The sequence below is a fragment of the Cryptomeria japonica genome, chromosome 10, assembly GCF_030272615.1.
Source record: "Cryptomeria japonica chromosome 10, Sugi_1.0, whole genome shotgun sequence".
NCBI classification, from domain to species: domain Eukaryota; kingdom Viridiplantae; phylum Streptophyta; class Pinopsida; order Cupressales; family Cupressaceae; genus Cryptomeria; species Cryptomeria japonica.
This window is the reverse complement of record NC_081414.1, coordinates 721,018,603-721,040,184: the sequence shown is the minus strand read 5'-3', so window position 1 is coordinate 721,040,184 and position 21,582 is coordinate 721,018,603. Positions and strand designations below refer to the sequence as shown.

General features: G+C 38.3%; 1 long non-coding RNA gene across 1 annotated transcript in view; it reads right to left on the bottom strand.

The window, feature by feature from the left end:
- Nucleotides 1–12,596: 12,596 nt before the first annotated feature.
- The window catches only part of LOC131029021 (uncharacterized), a 46,340-nt gene continuing 37,354 nt past the window's right edge, over nucleotides 12,597–21,582 (bottom strand). The window contains exons 2-3 of the long non-coding RNA XR_009102675.2: nucleotides 13,446–13,575; nucleotides 12,597–13,062 (exon numbers count right to left, since the gene is read on the bottom strand). This is a non-coding gene — a long non-coding RNA (uncharacterized LOC131029021). The remainder of the gene's footprint in view (nucleotides 13,063–13,445; nucleotides 13,576–21,582) is intronic.

The following is a 21,582-nucleotide window of genomic DNA, read 5'->3' as shown; positions in this document are numbered from 1 at the left end:
TCTTTTTCTTAAATTAAATAAATATTTAATTTATTTAATTGATCCCCTTTCGTCTATTAAATGAATAAATCTTTATTTATTTAATAATTTCATTAGCCTTTTTCTACCCATGACACATGTCACTTATCTCTTAATTCTTACACCACCTACCTTTTATCATTTAATTATTTCTTCTACCTACCCCTTAATCCTACCTGACCATTTATCTTTACACCTCTTGATCTTATCTCTTCATTTCTTAGAGTGTTCTCTATATAAGAGGATACCCTCAACCTTTCCAACCCTAATCGATGCGCCTAACAACTGTGTTAATCAAACCTTCTTGTGATCAAGCTATAACCATATTTTTGTTCTTTGTTGAGCTCTTGTGCACACATAAAATCTGAGAACAAATATATCAAACAAGATCAATGGAGATAGGAAGAAATGGAGATTGAAACCCTACTTGACATGTGAATGGTATATCTTGTTTGATTTTGTTTATTTGCATGGTCTTAGGTATCTTCATTTGTGTATGGTGGATCATTTTTACTGTTAGGCTAGGGTTTTGTGGTTGATCCTTGTTAGTCTTTCAATATTCTTGTTTCCATTAATCCATTTTCACTGTATACATTTCGACACGACTGGTGGGATCCTTGTCCCTTTTTATTTTGACATTTTATTTGTAATTTTTGTGTTTTTAAAAGTTCTAGATTCGATATTGCGACGATTCTACGTTTTTCTGCGTCTGCGAAGGATCTAAACGCATCTGAGATTTCTTTCCGCATCTATGACTATTCTTTCTGCATTTTTTATTTTTTGTTGTTTTTGCAAATCTGTTAGCCCTAAGTCGCATCTGTGACACATCTAATCGCGTTTGTGAGTTCTCTTTTCATGTATGTGCAGGTTTTTGTCGCATTATGCTTTTTCGTTAAATCTGCAGAGTCTAATTTCTTGAAAATGTGTTTGTGTTTGTTCTTTTCACATCTGTGATCTATTTTCGCATCTATGTTTGGTATAGTTGCGTCTGTGTTTTTCGATTTTGAATTTTTGCTTTCATTTAGGGTCTTCAAATTTGGTTTTTGGAGCTAACCTCTCTTGATCCGACTAACAAAGTGGTGCAACTATTTAAAAAAGAAAAAAAACGTCTTGTCGAAGGCCCCTATTTCAAAAAATCTTTTGGGATTTTTAAAAATTACCTAACTTGTGTGCTTGCAGGAGGGGTATTATTTCAAAACTACTAATGGTGCAGGACCTTTGGAAAAGATTTGATTTTAAAATTGCTTGCTTTGTCTTCTTTAGTCTAGCTTAACATTTCAATTGGTGCTCTAAAATTAACAAGTGCCTTTTGTGTCTTGAGCAATAGGCTCTGTGTTTTACCTTTTAGAGGGCTTGCCTCTCGGGAAGCACATAAGGTCAAGTGAGAGGGAACGACCCAAGTGGTAACGGGCTAAAGCCAAGCTCTTCCAAGCCACTATAAATAAAAGTGTTTGAGATGAAAGTTGCAAGCAACGGGTGTTACATGCTGCTATAACGATGTTATGACTCCCTATAAACCCTATAGAGCATAATCTATATAGGTTGGGAGGTCTTCCATTTAACAAAGCCTAACATGCTACTAATTATAGTCACTCGAATAGATGCCCTTACTACACACCTTTTGTGTTAGAAGCCAAAAACCTTCTAGTTGTTGGCACATGAGGTCGGACCTCGGAAGTGGCTCACATTCTTATGATTCTTAGTAGAGATACAAATTTTTCCATGGGGAGTTTTCGTAGGGACTGGTGCTTGGCTGCCCCAGAGAAGTAAGTGTCAAGGGTGGAGCTAGTGGGGTCAAGCATCTAAGTATCTGCTCTGAATTAAGTAGCAAGGGGTAACCCCCCAAGTGAGATTCAACAACTATTGTCCCAACCAGCCCTAGGATTTGTGCTTGCATGATCAAAACACTCAAACATTTTCAAGAAAAATAAAGAAACATTGTGTCTGTCGTGTTCTCCAAGTGTATACAAAATGAACAAGGACATTTTACAATCACACTTGAAATTGAAACACTATCATTTTTGGACAAAAACACCTTCACACATTGGGTCTTCACTATTTTGTTGTGTTTTCTTGTCACGAAAAGTAAAAACATTGAGATTAGGTCACATTCGACAACTTCACAATTGGATAGAATTACAAAACATTTTCAAAACCGTGTTTGTGTCAGTTCAAATTGCATCTATGTTGGGAAATCGCATATGTGCCAAGCAGAATCACATCTGGGTATCAGAGAAGTATACTATCAAATTTTCTAGAGAACACTTTAAAGTCACGTATGTGTCAGTTCAGACTGTGTCTGTAGTGAGATATCGCGTCTGTGTAGAGCAGAATTGTGTCTTTGACTTTCAAGCTAAAATTGTCATTATCATCAGAAAATTGTGTATGTGTTTACTGTAATTGCGTTTGGGATCAGAAATCAAGTATGGGTTTACTTAAACTGCACCTGTGTTCAGAACTAAGATCTTGCAAAATATTTGTCAAGATAAAAAGGACTTAATTTTTCATATTCAAAGAGCTTCTAAGGCCGCTTCCTATAGGGCTTTATTCTTCAGTCAACCTGTCTTGGTCATACATAGTCAATCATTTTCCTTCACTTGCATTACTCATATACATATTTTCCAAATTTGAGTCAAAAGGTTACTTTTCTTGTCATCATCACACTTTGCAAACATACTACACAACACAACACTAGGTGATTCTCGTATCAAGATCTATCATCTTAGGGTCTCGTTTGGTCTTCTTGAGTCAAGGTCAACTTACCTCATCAAGAGATCCATCATCTCTTTAGAAGCCACACCTTACTCTAAAACATACATAATTTGGTATTACACTCTTGGACATTGCAAGTTAACCCTAGATTCATCTACACTTCATACACCTCTTGGTCTTCCATAGTCTTTGCATTTTCATCTTACCTTTCATTTTGGTCAAGACTTTAGTCTATGGTTGAAACCCGTTCACAAAGGTCTAGAAGGGAAGCCAAAGAAGATTTAAGGTCTTTAAACATGACTACCTATGAGTTTGATGGGGACGAATTTTACAATCCATTTCAAAATCGCAGTAATATATCAGACAATGACAATGACAAAAATGAGAACAACAATAGAAATGATAATGACAATGACAATGCATCTATGGATTCTACAGAAGTTGAGGAAACTATCATGGGTCCCCATTTTAATAAATTAGTTCAAGAAATCATGAAGAGGGATAGACAATGCTTCCTACAAGTTATGGCACAAAGTGGAACAAGATTACCCCGTGATTTTGATATGTCACAGATTTTGGAGGATGATACAAATCAAATCAATAAGTTAATACAAGACAAAAGAAACCCAATAATGGTGGTAATAGAAGAGAGTGTCTTGTTCTTGAGTCACCTTCCTACTTCAAAAACCTAAAATTCCAAACACATACACTCATTCTCATGCCAGTTATGATAGAACCTCTCATGAACAACCCCACAGTTGTCCTTTACCATGGAGAAGAACTACCACTACACATGATCATGATGATATCCAAGATCATACCAATGCATACAATTACACTAAAGCAAATATTCAAAATCATGACATGAGGAGACCCCATGTCATATTTGGGGCCAATACTCAAGATCACTCTTATGATACCTCTCATCTTCATGATCATGACATGTATCAACCTAGACCTAGTGCTCCTCATTACAACACCATACCAAGTGGTCCATATCCAAGCTATAACTATGTCTCTCATCCATATGAACACACCTATGATCAATACCATTTATATATGCATTATATCCCTCCTCCTCCGCCCAGTGGCTCAAGCATGGGACTAGTTCAAAGAGAAAAGACACCACCCAGGAATGACTTGCAACAACAGATCAAGGATTTGCAAAAGCAAATGGCAGACATGAATACACCAAAGCAACAATATACAATGAAAGATATATGTCCTTTCCCATTTGATAGAAGCATTCCAATGCCTCCATTCCCTCCACATTTTGTGACACAAAAATTTGATAAGTACAAAGGCAAAGGGGACCCTAAGGCACACATAAGACAGTTTTTCACAACTTGCATTGAGGTAAGAGGAGAAGAAACATACTTGATGAGATTGTTTTCACAAAGCTTAGGTGAACAAGCAATGGAATGGTTCTCCCAACTTCAACCAGGAATTTAGTCATGGGGTGATTTAGCATAGGCTTTCATAGAATACTTCTCATATAACATTGAAATAGAAGTGTCTGTAACTACCTTGTGCAATACTAAGTAGAAAAATGGGGAATCTTTCTCTTCATTTTTACAGCAATGGAGAGGTCTTGCTAGTCGATGCTCTTGTGATATCCCACAAAAACAAATGGTAGAAATGTTCACTCAAAACGTTAACAAGGATATTGGATATGAGCTAATAAAATCTTGTTTGTCTACCTTCAAAGAGGTCATTGAGAAAGGAATGGCAACAGAAAAAGTCCTTATCAAACAAGGTGTCATTAAGATATTCAAAGAGATCAAAGAGGGATCAAATGGGAAAGACAAGCCCCACTTTTGGAACAAGAATAAGAACACAGTCAATGATGGCGTCGTAGATGCAAATTTTTTAAAACCTAAGATTACTTTCCCTAGTGCAAGTTCTTCTAATACGAACAATCAAGTGAACTATCAAAGGCAATCAAAACCTCGAAGAAAATACACTCTGTTGGGAGAACCGATTGAAATAACATTGAAGAAGTTAGTGAAAAACAAGCTCATAATAGTACCAGATAATCCACCATATGAGCTGAAAGTAAAACCATGTTGGTGGAATGATGATGAATATTGTGAATATCACAAGAGTAAAGGGCATTTAACTAGCAATTGTCACAGATTGAAGAATATCATACGGGATCTCATTGATAGAGGTGACATAGAAGTTGATGGCCACACCTCCAATGAAGAAAATGTGAAGTTCAAGGATTCATTTCCTAAACATGACAAAGGAAAATCCAAAACTACAGATAATCAAACTAATTATAGCAAGACGCCCTATGATTATGATTCTACTATTAATCACATTTCAATGGACAATCATGTTTTGACCATTATCATAAAGGACAAAACTCTTGAAGGTTCTATCCAAAGGAGTAAAGTTGTTTTGAAAGGCACTGGACCATCTTCTTCATCCTCTAAAAATGAAACCTTTGAATGTAATGTCACAACCCATCAAAGTAAAGTCAACTTGCAAGTCATTCTATCCAAGACCATAGCCTCATCATCCAACAAGAATGAGTATGACCTTGCAGATCAGCTAGGGAAAACACCCGCCCTCATTTTCATCCTTGATCTTTTACGCATATTCCCTTCACATAAGGTCATCCTTGATAAAACTTTGAGAGAGACCTTTGCACCCACTGATCTGAACGTGGACCAATTTCAAGCCATGGTGGGATACCTTTCCGTTCCGCATAGCCTTATATTTACAGAAGCCAATGATGCATCTATAACCCAGCCTCATAATGCACCTCTACATATTGAAGCCTTTATCTTTAAAAACCGAATAAAATGATTCTTGATAGATGGAGGAGCAGGTCTAAACATTTGTACATTGAACACTATTAAGCAATTGGGATATTTTGAAAAGGTTGTGAATTCTACACACGCAATCACCATTAAAGTATATGATGACGAAGAGCGCTCATCCAAGGGCACAATCACCTTACCTCTTAGAGTTGGGCCAGTTACGAAGAATGTGGTATGTCAAGTCCTTGATTTAGAGCTCACATATAATATACTCTTGGGACGTCCATGGATTCATGAAATGAGAGTTGTTCCTTCAACATATCATCAATTTGTCAAGTTCCCACACAATAGAGTTGAAATAATTGTTAATGGTGATCCAATTCCATTCATATATTGCAATAACCTATGACCAAGATCAAAGACAATAATACCAATCAATAGAGAAGCAACTCCATCATCAACATATGTGGATCCAAAATCATTAAAACCTTCCACATCAAAACAAGAAGAGCTAAAAGAAAAATTCAAGGTTAAAGACATGGGATGTGGTTAGTATATCTTTCATGTTGATCAACTCCCACTATCTCCTAAGACATTTAGTCAACATGAACAACCTACAAACAATTTGCAATATCAAGGAATTGGGTATGGGCCACCTAGTGTTGTGGCTACTAAACCTGAATGCAAATCTCCTCTAGTGATGCAAGCAGCTCTTGATATCAATAGTCCTAGGAGTGGTTCCAACAAAGAATCTGTTGAATATATCACCAACCCTCTTGAGAAATCTTATAGCCTTACCATTTCATATTCTCATTCCATTTCCACTCCACTCCTAGGCTTGGATCAAGAAGAATCACAAAAGCCCTTACTCATTGGGGATGAAAAATCAAGCTTTGAAAAGAAAAATCTAAAAGTCAAAAATAAAGAAAAGTCCTTTAGTCCAAATCAAAATCAAAACCTATTGGACTCTGAAAAAATAAAAGTCAAGGATAAAAATCTTATGAAGAAAAAAGAACAAGAGTTGATCTCCCTTGATACCAAAATAAATAGGGGCAAAAGTTCTAAAATTTCAAGTCAAGAAGTATTCTTGTTGATCCTGAGTCTCCATCATGCCATGCTACTTTCACTTTTTTTCGCAATCATAAGCCTTCATTCCTCATCCACTTGTTCCACACATCCATTCCCTTTTGGTGATACATCACATCAATGGACCTTTAATGGAACTTCCTCGAAGGACTTTGTTATCAGGGATGCCCAAACTTCTTTAGGTGACACGCCTATGGGCGAACATAGTCCACACATTAGTGATTCTACCTTAGTTCCTTCATCAAGGAAGATAGCCACTCGAGCTACACATCATTCAGTCAAGGAACAACACAACTATAATCACTAGGTGAAGCCTCACACATTTGAGGTGGGTGACTTAGTATTGAGAGAGAATCCTAAAAATCAGCAGGACCGAGAAAAGAAAGAAAAATTTGAGCCCAATTGGCTTGGTCTTTATGTAATCACAACAGTCTATAGATCGGGTGTATATCAGCTCTCAACACTAGATGGAGAACCTTTGGAAGATCCTATCAACAACATGCACCTTTGCAGTTTTTACACATAGCTCTTTAGAATATCCTAATTCAAAAATAAAAATTTAAATTTTCAAATTTAAAATTTAAAATTTAAAATTTAAAATTTAAAAAATTTAAAAAATTGAAAAATTAAAAATAAAGAAATCGTTACTTGGTGAAACCCTAACCAACAGGCACCTTGTGACACAAAAAATTTGAAAAAATAAAAAAAAAGTAAAAAGAAATAACTTACCCATTCCAAGCATGGCTTGTTATTGATCTACCTAAGGTTGGTTAGCCATTCATGATAAATCCTCTCTTTTCACCCCTTTCCTTTCATAATAATTCAGGTCCAATCTACAACTGGGGCAAAATCCTAAATCTAGTGATGGAAGTGGTACCCTGAGCATCGCATGTTTTGATGAGCATCGTCTTTTCATTCCTCCGTTTCGCGCACAATCCACAATAAGAAGTCATTTGCATTGCCAATCCACAATAAAGTTTCGTTCTTCTTCGCAATAAAGTATCATTTTCATGGATTCAGACAATTTCAAATGAAACACAAGCAGCAGTGGGCTTTCAACAAATCAAATCTTTCAACTAACTTTGGCAACAACATGGTTTTCAGCATTATCTGTCATTTATCAAGATGACAACACTGTGACCAAATCAAACATGTTAGCATATGTGGCAAGAAATACAAATAACATGAAGATTTCATTGTATGTTGGTGTCAAGTCTTGGTTTTCTTTTGATTTTATCTTTTGGTGACATGTCTTTTAGCTTTCCCAAGATGTCTCTGACTAGAGATTATATCTCCAAGATGTCTTTAACTAGAAAGGTGAGGATGGGATATGTTCACCTATTGTTTTGTTGTTTGTGGATTGTCTCTTAGTAATGCTATGAATTTTTCCAAGGATATGAGGACACTATGAGTCTAGTGTGAACTGGGGCATTCCTTGTTTGTGACTGTCTCATCTCCATGCAAACGGGTACAATGACTTTCTCGTTCGAACCTATACCTTGATTGTCATAACATATTTGCCATAATAAAGCTCGATGATGATAAAGCACAAGAATCTCTTTCACTTCCATATCTTCGACCTAACATTCCCCTTTCATGATTGACCTCCATCGTCCTTCCTGAGTTCGTGTAGCCCGCTATCACATGACTGAGTATAATGACATGCCAAAAATATTTGCATTTCATTCACCTACATCACCACATATTAGTAATTTTCATTCCATGCATACATATAGATATCATAATCACATCACATCTTGCACACACCATTGTTTAGCATATCATATATACATTTGCATTCTCATCATGTAAACAATTATAGCATGTTAATAATCATACATCCGTCCACATATAGTACATCCACATTTGCATAAGCATATAAAAACAGAAAAAGAACAAAAACATATTGCATATCATCATATTTTGCATCCATATCATAATCATGACATCATAAGCATCATAGAATGATTATAAGAACATGCATACATAAAATGCATCAACATATAGAACATCACATAGGAACACATGCATATAGTTGCCGCAAGGATGAGTCATCTCATATATATATATAGCAAAAAATATTGTGTCATGATACAATGATGTCAATATCTCATAAGGCTACAAAATCACCCGAAGGTGTCTACATCATCATACAAAACACTGATACAAGAATTGGATCTAAGAGCGCTATGATGAACAGTAACACCCTCCCTCGAAGCTAGTTGGCCTTGAAGGAATCTGAGCTCTCGAAGTCCCTGCTCCAGGATCACCTCCTTTGTCTCCTCCTCCTGGTGGTGCGGGTGGACCCATAACCCCGCCACTAGATGCCCACCGTTTGTCTCTCCCCCCTATGATAGTCGTCCTAGAAGCTCTTCTGAAGCTCCTAGCCCTCAGCTCTGGAGGAACAGTTGTGTAGTATAGATCTCTCCAATAGGCTATCTCCTCTCCTTCCCATAAGACATATGCATATCTAGCCCATGTGTCCTCAGCTGATCTCTTGCATGCCCTTAGTGCCTCCTCGACCTCAGTATACCTCTAGATGGCTTGATCCCTCCCCCTCTGCATCTCTACTAATTGTGGCCTCAATTGAGTCACGTCTCTCTCGAGATCCTCGATCTCATCGACCTATCCTCCTGCAATCTCTCGCAACGCTAGCTACTCATCCTCCTCCTCATCTCCACCCTGAGAACCCTCCTCTTGCCTAGCATGTCTCTGTGCATCTCTCCCTGTACCTATCTACCAACTTGTAAGACTTGTCCTCCTCTACCCCTCGTTGTTCTCAGTGGCCTCTCTCCCTGAGGATCCTATCTCTCCTTAGCCATCTCTCTAGCATCCCTTTGTCCACTCCTTTCCCTCACCACCCTCCTCACTGCTCCTCTCCTCTACCTCCTCCCTCTCCCTCCACCCCTGTCCTCGTCATCCTCATCATCATCATCATCCTCCACTACCACAGGCTCATCTGGATCTATCAACCTTGGTACTAGATGTGCTGCAAAATAGGCATCATACTCCTCATCTGTACCAGCATCAACCACATCCCTCAGTAGATCCCAAGGCATAGGAACCATCTTCTCAAACTGTGTAACCGCAACATAATAGGACAAAATCGGCCCCCAGTGAGCCTTCTCTCGCATTGTCCGTGCAAACTCTCCTGATCCCCGAGGCATCCTCTATTGTCACCCAAACTGCCTGCATACCCTGTCAATGAGATGTTTGTCCAGTATACCCTGTGTGATCTTGTAAAATCCTTTTCCTTCGAGTAGCTTCCTTGCCTGAGCCTAAGACTTGAAGTGTTGCAATTGCAGTGTGCTAGCATATCATCATGTTGATCATGTTCTTTGTATTCGCTACCATCCTTATGTTGATCTTGAAGTCTTTCCTATACAATGTTATCTTCTTCATGTAGTGGAAATCCTTCATTCCAAGCTTAGAGTCTTCTTGTTCTCCCCTTGATGTAGATGAGTCCCACTCTTGCCTTATAGTCTGTGATGATGATCCCATCAACAACCTTGCATAAGGTTGAGGCTTGAAGTGATGCAATGTCATCCTTGGGCTCGTCTTTGCTTATGTGATGAAATCTTAATGTTGTATGTGAGCTAATAAGTCCTCATCTTAGAGTTGATCCTCATCACCTTCCTTTGCATGTTCATCCTACTTGCATCAAACCTATAAACTAACATAAGTTGAATCAAAACATTGCAAAAAGTACTAAATCAAGCTTCCTACTCCCTTCTCTAAATCTGGAAATGAATTTTTGACAATGGAAACATCTGATTTTACTTATGATTTCTCTCCTTTTGACTTAATTCTTCATCATCTTGAGTCTGATTTTGTGTTGCAAGCTTGATTTATGTTTGATTTCTGACTTTCTATGCCTGATTTGATGGGTTTTAGATCTAAGAGAGGTTTGATTTGCATTGGTTTCAGGTGGCAAAGGAAGTGTGTGGATCTCATAGGGCAAAGGAAGAGTTGCCAATGCCTTGGTTGAGCAAAGGAAGCGCTAACAATGCCTTGGCTGAGCAAAGGAAACGTTTTCAATGCCTTGGCTCGTGGATTTGGCCCTTCATTGGAAGTGATTGATTTCCTTCCTAACTTTTCATCAATTGATCTTGCAATCACCTTGTTAGCAATGCACCTAGCATGATCATGATCTCATTTCAAACAATACAATGCCAACACCTTAGTTCGCTGATTAGAGGTGTCAATGGCAATCGCTCAACCCTTAAGTCACACTTTTAGCATAGCAAAGGAAGTGATCAATCTCTTAAGTCGCACTTTCAAGGGGTCAATGGAAATCACATAATCCTTAAGTCGCACTTTTAGGGGGGCAAAGTAAATCACCTTCATTCTTATGTTGCACTTCCAAGGGGTCAAAGGAAGTAGTTAAAACCTTAAGCTGCACGTCCAAGGTAGCAAAGGAAATCACTCTATTTCTTAAGGCGCACTTTCAACATAGCAAAGGAAATATTGCAATCCTTAAGGCACACTTTTAACATAACAAAGGAAATAGTGCAATCCTTAAGGCACACTTTCAGCATAGCAAAGGAAATAGTGCAATCCTTAAGGCACACTTTCAAGGTGGTAATGACCGAGCTTGGATGCTTAAGGTGCACATTTTGGGGGTCAATGACCGGGCTCCAAAGTGCAAACCTAGAATGTTGATCCTCCAAAAGCGACTTGCCTTAGCTAAATTTCAACATTTCATTTCCATTAGAGCGAGCAAAGATGTGAATCATTCATTGACTGACCTCACTCATCTAGAGAGAGAGACTTGACTTGATTACATCCATGCCACACTTCTAACAAGTGAAAGTCTAATAGCTAAAAGACTCTACAACTATCCTAGAAAGCAAAAAAAGTAGGGATCCCCATTTGCAATGGGACGATGTGTGAAATGGTCACAATAGGTACAAGTACTAGTACAAGAGATGGTAATGGCTACTGATATGCCTTTTTCAAAGGTTAGAGACAAGTACTTGGAAATAGCTATATGTATATATAAGACAATGGATATCTTTACACTAAATGCTTAAAATTTAAAATAAAACTAAAATTTTACAGTACTGAAATAGATTAATTATATAGTAATTTGATAGTAATTATGATAGAAAAGATTATTTAAAATCATACTCACCTGGAGATTAATTATATAGTAATATGATAGAAAAGATTATTTAAAATCATACTCGCCTGGAAATGACAAAGAAACTAGAGGGGAATCTCATTATTTTGAAAAACTTCGTATGGGGGACCTTGGAGACAACGATATTTTCTATCGATTGATAAAACTCCAATGCATGTACACATGTTAAGCCTTATTATTGTTTTATGGAAAAATAGATAATTAGAAGTCTATTTGTGTATTTGTTTAGTTCTTTTAACTTTTGTCGACCACATATCAGCACTTCAAGAAAATCCAAATGTAATTTATGTGATATATCTGAAAAACCACTATTAGGAAGTTTCCAACTTTCCTCATTTTCAAGGGATGCTTATAGGAGATGTATAGGAGACACATATAAACTTTATCTTAAGTTTCCTAATGTCTGAAGATGTCTATAGGTCTCTGAGATGGGATGTGTTTCCAGTATGGGGGATGAGTACCGAGTGTCAGTGTACGAGTCTCTTGGCAATTATGGCATATACAATTACAAACATTTTGCCCTAAGACAAAACATAAACAATTTAAATACGAGCACTAATTGGAAGTTGAATCCTGTTGTCTCCATTACTCTCTGTGCAAAATAGAACTCCACTTTTATGAAAAGTAAACTCTGTAGCATTCATGTTTAGAGAGGTCATAGTTATCAACAAATAGTATATTGTACCCTGACTTAATAATTTAAGTTTGTATGAATTCTTTATTTGATATAGCCAAATATAAATTATTTGACTTTAGTTAGCTTACAAAGTTGTTCACGTGTGTGAGCTTTACCTATTCATAACAAAAATCAAAACAAAAAAAATTCATCACATCTTTCCTTCAAATCAACATACCTCCAAATCTCTAGAGTAATAATCAGCCAGTATTTATGTCTAGAATTCATGTAAACAATATTAACATATACAGTCTTTTCCAATTTCAGAAGCCGACATTTATTTTGACTCACTTCAGAGATGGTAGTTTCGGCACACAAGTATGGTGTACTTGAAAATCAAACCAAGGACTAAGGCTTGATGTTATCATAATCTTTCTGAAATGTGGTCAAAATCACCTTTTTTAAGTGGAATTTCATAATTCTTGCAATTTACAACATTTTCTTTTTTTGGTAAATCTATCCTCGAAAATGTCCCCACCAAGATTTAGGACCTTGAACTGAAAAGGAATATGGAGACTTGATGTTATTGTGTCCTTGTCAAAATCTGGCAAACAGCTTTTTCAGATGCAAAGCTTCTAATGGCTCCAGACGAGTGCTTAGCTCCTGTGAAGAAAAACCTCACGGTAGATATGTTGCAAATAATCTGGATACTTCAAATTCTGCATGATGTAAGGATCATTTCATAAATCTGCATTATATAGTTCAAGTTTGTTTTTACAACATTCACCAAGCACCTTTTCTAATTCTAGTAGACATGGCTCTTTTTCTGAGGATATATCCATTCTTGATTCTCAATCTCATAAGGTAAAGATTTTTAAAATAGCTCATTGAAACAATTTACCACAAGTCACCAATGCATAAACATGGAAATGTAATTGAATGCTTCCACAAACATTTTTAATAGCAATGTTTCCAATGTTGAGCTGCCAATATTGATAGAAACACATTTTTGTGCCTCTTTGCCATTGTTCCAAGTTATAATTTTTATTCTATTGAATTGAACATACAGGAAAGCATAAAGGGTTTTTTTGTCATTCTATACCAGTGGTCCAGTACTAAAAATGGAGCACGTCCTGGCAGCCATAGCCAGTTTAGTAGCAAGAGTCATTCCTATGAACAATAGGAATGATCATTTCACATGCTTCTTCATTTCTCGTCTGTATAACAGAACACTTAAACAGAGATTGAGAAAATGAGATTGTTATCCCATCAAAGCTCTCGCAACTAAGAAACCTATTCTTGAGCTTCAAAACATGTTTAAAAGAATATCTAGAAAATATATCTTTTTAAATTTGGAAAAATATAAAATCATAAAGAAAATAACATGAGATGACAGTTAATATGAATCCAAGAATCAACTAGCTTGAAATTAACTTGAACTTAAAACAAGATAGCAATGAATCATAGCAGACAATCAATATGCATGATTGTACCAGCCACCTGCACAAAGAAAATGAAGAAATAGGGCCATTAACCTGCCTACACTATACTTAAACCTCAAGTCCTCTTCATGTGATCGTTTTTGAGATTTTGAACAAAGAAATGTGTTCTGGTCGGCAAATAAACCCAGTAGTTTACATCTAAAGCAGTACAAACTTTAGAGATACCACTATGAAGTCTAATATAAAGCTGGGATGAGTGAAGGCTGGACCATAAAATATATTGATCTCCTAAAAACTGAAATAAGACAGCTGATAAAATTAACCAATCCTCCTGTATTTTTTCCAGCCATGAATAGAGTGAGCAAAAGTAGTGAAGGTGTTGAATATTCTATCATTTACTGTATAGTTTCTTCTGTTTGTTTGGTTGTTTTGGTTTGCTATTATTTGTTTGTAAACTTAGCATATTTGGTTGGTCTGTTAGTAATTTGTTAGAACCGTGAATGCAGAAATTATCATTATTTTTATGTATAAATTCTGCTCATATTACAAATCAGGGCAGTTGATTGGATTCTCTGATATAGTATCAGAGCCTTGCACCTAGATTGCTGTATTATTCCTGGTCATGCTGAAGCGAAGAAGTGGGATCAGCAGCTTTAAACTGGGCATTAGAGGGATAAGAGATGGCATCTTAGAGGGCAGAGTTAGGTGAAAGATTTGCATTGGAGGAACTACCTGACAACATAGCTGAAGTCAATCTCCATTTGATGAATAGCTTTGACTTGTTGTAGACGTGAATGGAGAAATAGGATTAGAAGATAAGCAAAGGAAGACATAGATTTGTCCATGGATGAGGAAAAGGCTCTTGATCAGAGGTCATTCTAAACGTAGAGCTGATTTTCTAACGAGGAAATCAGAGACTTGGCAATGAAATTGAGAAGGCCGAATGTCATTATGATCTATTTATGGTGATGACAATAAAGACATGACTTTTTCTCTACCTTTTGTGGTCTGCATTGCAGACTCGTTTGCCATGACCACATACAATAGATTATTAAGACCGTGGTCTCTTTAATCCTTTCATGCATGCTTGTGGTGTCTCTTTAATGGTTGACGATTCCATGTTGGCCATAAAAGTGAAGACAAAGTGCATGCTTGTGGTGTCTCTTTAATTGTTGACGATTCCATGTTGTCTATGGAGGTGAAGACAAACAAGACCTTGCAGCATAAAAGGAGATATGTTCCCTGACTGGATCTGCTGTCGCCAAGCCCATCAAGTTGCTCTTTGTTGCTTCTTCCTCTTGTAGTAAATGTTATTCTTGTGGCACAACCAATGTTGAGTTTGTGTAATCTTGAGAAGCTGCAAGACATAAATAGAGTATTTTTTATTTGATTGATTTGTAGAAGGCGAGGTATCTCCATTGATCTCCATCATTAAGGAAGTAGTTGCTAATATTATAGATCCAATGTGTGAAGTTTTTCTAGCACTCATTATAGTTGCAAGAACAACGACAAAGGTTCCTCTTTCTTGCTTTGCCTCACAACCCTCTTTCTTGGAGTGCTAAGAGCTAGGGATTCACTCCGGTCTCTTCAAGAAAAGCAAAAGGTGAAGGATGAGTCCAGATTCACTTCTACGTAGTGTTGTGACCATTTCACACATCGCCCCATTCAAATGGGGATCCCCTCTTTTTGTTTTTGTTTTGCCTGTTCTTCTCTCTGCTTTTAGGGTTTTGAGTAAGTGAGTGAGTCGTCTGGACTAGGGTTAAGCCTTAGGGGTTTCGTTTTTGATATTTTCAAGCCGAAGTCCAGTCAAATTTTGAAAGATTATTAAGCATCCTCCCGAAGATTGCAATTTTGAAATAGGATGAGCCTGCCAAGAAGTCAAGAATGTCTCAGGATGGGTCCAATCAGGATTTTGAGGGCAAATTCAAGTTAGGTCTAAGTGTTAGCATTTTAATGATTGAATTATACATTTTGTCTAGGCAAACTTTAACCAAATTTTGGAAGCAAGATAACTGGTTCCTGGACTTGAAGACGACCTAACCCTGCATGATGAAGTGATTTGAAGACCTAAATTTTGGATATTTTGGCTTATAAGGGCAAAATCGCTCCTGTCCCTCTCTCAGGGACTAGGGCGAAAATGTTAGTTGATGCATATTGATTGCTGACTTGTTTAAATTGTTTTGTGCAGGGTCGCTAGGGGATATAATTGGATGTAAATTGAAGATTTTGAAGATTTTGAAGACTCGAAAATGATAAATTTTGAGGGATTAAGACCAAATCGCTCCTGTCCCTCACTGAAGGACCAAGGCGAAATGGCTTACTTAGATCATTTTTGGCCTTGGTTGATCGAACTGAAGCATCAAAGACGCAATGAAGGATGAAACAAGCATAATGGAGTATCCAGACTTAGTCGTTAGCAATGAAAGGTTGAACTTTTGGCCTAGAAGGATAAAAGGCGCTCCTGTCCCTCACTGAAGGACCGGAGCTTGAATTCCAAATTTACATTGTCCTCACAAGATTTAAATGATTTCGCGATTTGAGGAGGTCGGGAGAAGTATGTTTTATTCATTGAATATAACTTGAGTGGCCTACAAAGGAGAAAATCGACCCAAGTTGCAATAGGCGCTCCTGTCCCTCTCCAAGGGACCAGAGCGATTTTCTCAAGAGACAAATTCTTGGCAAAGGTAAAGCAAGTTTCAAGTTTGAGATGAAGGAAGGAAGGCGTAATCACTCCATTGAAGATAATTTTGAAAGTTGGCAAAACATAAGTGAACTCATAATGGCCAAGGCGCTCCTGTCCCTCACCAAGGGACCAGGGCGAAAAACACATTATCATGTCTTCCTTCCCAAATTGGGATGAATCCAGGTCAAGGCACAAGATGGCGATGATATTTAAAGTGCTACAAGGAAGGACGAAGTCGCAAAGACCACAAGACTTGATGAAAATTGGCTTAGGCGCTCCTATCCCTCACCAAGGGACCAGAGCGAAATCTTCAAATTTGCCTAATAGCCTAACATTTTGGAATGCTACTTTCGTTTCCAAGGAATAAGGAATGATGTTTTATGCCTCGAAGGTCATTGGAAGTTGATGCGATCATGAATATGTGCAATAAGCTAAAGAGCGCTCCTGTCCTTCACTAGAGGACCAAGGCGTTTTTTCCTAAAATCAATCATTTCCTTCCAAGACCACGCCAAGGCAAGGTTGTGCAAAGTCAAAATGTCTTTAAGAGGACAATGAACAAGGAATCAACCCCAAAAATCAACAACCCTAGGCTCAAAAACAAAAATCGCTCCTGTCCTTCACTGGAGGACCAGGGTGAAAATCTTAAGAGGGTCAATTTTGCCTTGAGAAAGCGAGTGAAACATGCATTGAAAGGACGAATGAAGATTATTTGTTTACCCCCAACATGAATTGGCAATTTGGAAAATGAAGTCCAAGGACAAAAGGTAAGATCACTCCTGTCCCTCACCAAGGGACCAGGGCGAAAATGTTTTAAAGCAAGCTCCTTCCAAAGGTGGCACAAATTAAACTCAAGGTTCCCAATAATGCTATTTTGGACATCCAAGATAAGACTTTGAACATGAAAAGCAAGAAATACAAGGCCAAAACTGCATGGGCGCTCCTGTCCCTCTCCAAGGGACCAAAGCGATGTTGTTGATATCCCTTATTCTTCCCATACTTAGGCACCAATATCCTTCAAATTGCATTAAATGCCAAATTCACTAAAACCTTGAAATATTTGAATTAAATTGGCATTTAATAAGAACGCATGGGCATTTAATAATTAATTTAAGCCTTTAAAAAATCAAAATTTTAATTATAAAGGCATTTAAAGTTAATTATTATTAAATTAAATTCAAAAATAGAGCGCTTAAGGTATCTTTTTAATGTTTTTTTTGCAAAGTCGGCCTCTTCTTTTAATTAATTTTTATTTATTTTTGGCCTATTTTCCAAGTCGGCCTATTGGAAATTGCAATGGTGAACACCTCTATAAGAGAGGTATTTTGAGCGATGTTAATCCATCATTCAATCATTTGTTCAAATGCGATTTGGAGAACCAAGGAGGAGTGCAAAATCTGGTCTAAGAGGGAGTGCGAACTTTGTTGGAGGCTAGAAGTGGAGCGAATTTTCCTCAAGGCGTTGGAGGCTAGAGGTGGTAAAGTTAATGCTTGCAAAGTCTAGAAGAAGACCATTTTGTTGAAGGGAGAGCCTTGATCCACATTTTGCCTAGCGAACTTGCCTAATTTTGCATTATTTCTTAGAATTAGTTCTCAAGTGGAGGTATGGCGAGATCTTCCTAGTTTAATGTTCAAGTATTGAAATTTTAAATTCCAAATTGCGTAGTTATATTTAGGAAATGATAATTCAAAGATTTATCATGAAGTTTCCTAAATTTTGAATCTCCTTTCTATTCTATATGTTTAAAATTGCAAAATATATTGCTCATTATGAAATGTTATGTAGGTGTCAAGATGGCGACCCCGAAGGCAGGAGCATCCACTAGTCGTCCAGCTCTCATGAAGGAAGATCAAAGGAATGAAGAATTGGAGACCAAGATCGTGTCCAAATGGAGCAACATTGGAGATACCAACTTGGGAAACTTCAGTGTGAAGAAGTTTCGAGAGGTCCCTTACATTGGAAAGCCATCACCTGTCGCAAGGAGAATAATTGAAAGTGGCATTATCAAGGCGGTCGGTTTCCCTCCAACAGTCCAGTGCCATGAGCTGATGATCGAGTGTGCCCGCCATTACGACCCACAGTCAAGATCGATCGTGTCCAAGGAAGGAAACACTTTGGCTTATCTTTCAGAGGAGGCTATCAATGAAGCTCTCCATCTACCAGAACATAAAGATATGATTTACAAAAGTTTGGAAGGAGCTAGATCCATGTACGAAGATGATCCAGACACTTGCTTGAGCATCATCAACAAGAATTGGTTACTCAAAAGTCGTCCTCGCCTGAGCAAGATTCCCAACACACCACATAGGATCGACTTCCAGGAGGAGTACAGAGATTTAATAACTTTGCTCAATCGAGTTACAGGGGCTCCTCAAGCCTTCTATTTTGAGAAGTGGATGTTCTACTTCATCCAAGTGATAGTTCAAGGGAAAGGAACAATTCATTGGGCTAGAATTATTAGCCATTGCTTGGACGTGCAGTTAAGAAGACTGAAGGCTACCAAGTCATTCCACATGAGCTCATACATCATATATGCCTTGATCAGGAGTTTTGAATATGCAGGACTACCTCACAGAGGAGTGATTGGAAGAGGACCAGGGGAAGTCAGGGTTTGTGACTCTTATGTCCATTTGCATCATCCACCAGGAAGTAACTACAAGTTAGTCAATGATACCTTCACGATGAACATCACCAGGACACTGCAAGGCGGGATTCACAATCGGCTATCTCAAGAGGCACAAGAGCTTATAAAGAGGTATGGTGCTTGGTTTATCCAATTCCAGAAGTTTACATATATTAGAGTTCATGGGTGTCCTTCACCTCCCTATATGTTGCCAAGATATCTGACAGACAGGATAGTATTACTTGAGGTGACTAGGCAGTTGGCAGCTTATGCGAAGGCATTCAGACACAGGCATGGAAATGGAATTCCTGTACCTATCATACTAGGGAATTCAATTGAGGTATGTCCTAATGCTCCAGATTTGGACGATGCAGAAAGAGAGTTGGCCTTATATTCATTTTCATTCTTTTCCTTGAGGGAGAATTTTGATCCTTATGGGTATATAGAGGAGACAGTTGGTAGAAAATACAAGCATGAATGTCAGGTAGAGGACTTTTGGATGAATCTCTCAGATGATTTAGAAGTGAAAAGAAAGATGCATTCCAGATTGCCTTTAGATTTTATCAGGAGATGCAAAGTTTACAGAGTGGCCGATCAAGCTCAGGACAGTGGCAGGCATCTCCAGTCATCCTATGATAGAGAGGACAAGGCAATGAGGATAGATTGGAACGAACCTGAGGTTGTGGACTTAAAAGCTTTGATAGCTCCAGTTTTGTCCTGTACCCGCAGGTGGGTTGATGTGCAACATCAAAAGTTGAGAGAACAGAACATACCTATGACTTTTACTTTGGAGGAAAGACTGGGAGAAGGAGGAGCAAGCGCAAGTGAAGGCCATCCCCATCCTAGAAGCACAAGCGAGGGCAATCCTCACCCCAGAAGCGTAAGTGAAGGCAATCCTCATCCTAGAGGTGGGAAGAGGAAAGAAAGACCTGAGAAAAGGGAACCCTCCAAGAAGAAGCAAGAGGCCAATCGAGATCGCTCATCCGGTACATCTTCTCGACACGAAAAAAGGACAAGTCAAGGACAAAAAAAAAGGACACTTGAAGTGGAGGACTCTATGGAATCAATGGTTCAGAATGATAAACACGAAGAAGGACAGGCATCTCAACGTTCATCAAGTCAATCTCCCCAGGTCAATGAGCTACATGAAGACAAGAATGATGATGAAGTAACGTCTCCTCTCCGGAAAGAAGAGCCATTGCCTAAAGAGATCCAAGTTAGAGAGACAAGGTCCGCCATTCCAGATTGGTTGAAGGAGAGACTAACAAGGGTGATTGTGATCGAAGAAGAAGATAATGTGATTGATTTAGAGAGCCTTGTAGGAAATTCTCAGGAAGTAACAGAAAAGAAAAAGGCCACCAAGATGTCCAAGATGATCAGGGATGAGGCAGGGTCCAGGAAGTTGCAGATAGCTACACCAGCAGTGGACAAGTACGAAGGTGAAATCCTTGCAGAAGAGTATGATGTAGAAACCTTTGAGCTTGGTCCACTCACCACCGAGCAGGCAATGGATGAGGCAACTGATTCGTTTGAGGCACTTAAAGATAAACTTAAGGAAGAAATGGAAAAGAATAGAAAACTTGAGAGAGAGGTCGGTGCTTGGAGAGGCTACTTTAGCCATCTCAGTCAGCCTTTGGGATGTCAGGATCCCGCAGTGTCTCCTGTGCAAGCACTTCCCCTTGAATCAGTTGGTGAGGCAGAGAGAGTTAAGAGCTTGGTTCAGCTTATGAGCTCTTGGATTGACAAATCCCATATAGTTGTCGTTGGGTTTGCAACAAGAATGATGCAGACAATCCATCGAGCTATCCAGGTCCTTGAGATCATCCACAACCTAATGATAACAGTAGCCGCCTTTGCTCATACTAAAGATGTTATCATTCTTGTTCTTCAAGTAATCAGGCAAACACCAAGGAAGATCTTAGCACAAGAAAAGATAATGGATGGAGGAGCTCATAATTTACTCTAGTGGTCAACTTTACTCCAGATGAAGGAAGTTCTTTTCGAGGACACCAGCACCAAATGCAATCAAGTTGAGGAGGTCATCCATCCAATTCAGGATAAGGTGTTTGGGGTGTTATGTACTATTCTTGGCAGAAGGATCGAAGTTGAGACAGATGTGGATCTTCAAGAATTGGAAGAAAGGGTCAAGGTCATCTTTTGCAAAGATGAGAATGTTATCACAGATGAGCAAAGGGATCAAATGTTCGCTACTATGCTGTTGATTGAGAAAACCAAAGAACTCGAACTTGAATGGGACGCAGCTCTTCTCAAGGCCTTTGATCAGGTTATCCACTTGGAGGAACGAATGAGGAATCTTCCCGAGATTCCTATTGCTGAGATTGAAGGAATCGTGACCAGATTCATTGCATATGCTAAAAAAGAGCATTGGAAAGGGAATAAGGTTCTAGAAGAGAGGTTGTTATAGATGACGTGGCACCTTAATTATCATTGGTCTATGTTTCCTAGATTTTTGTGCCAAATTAAATATTTGGCT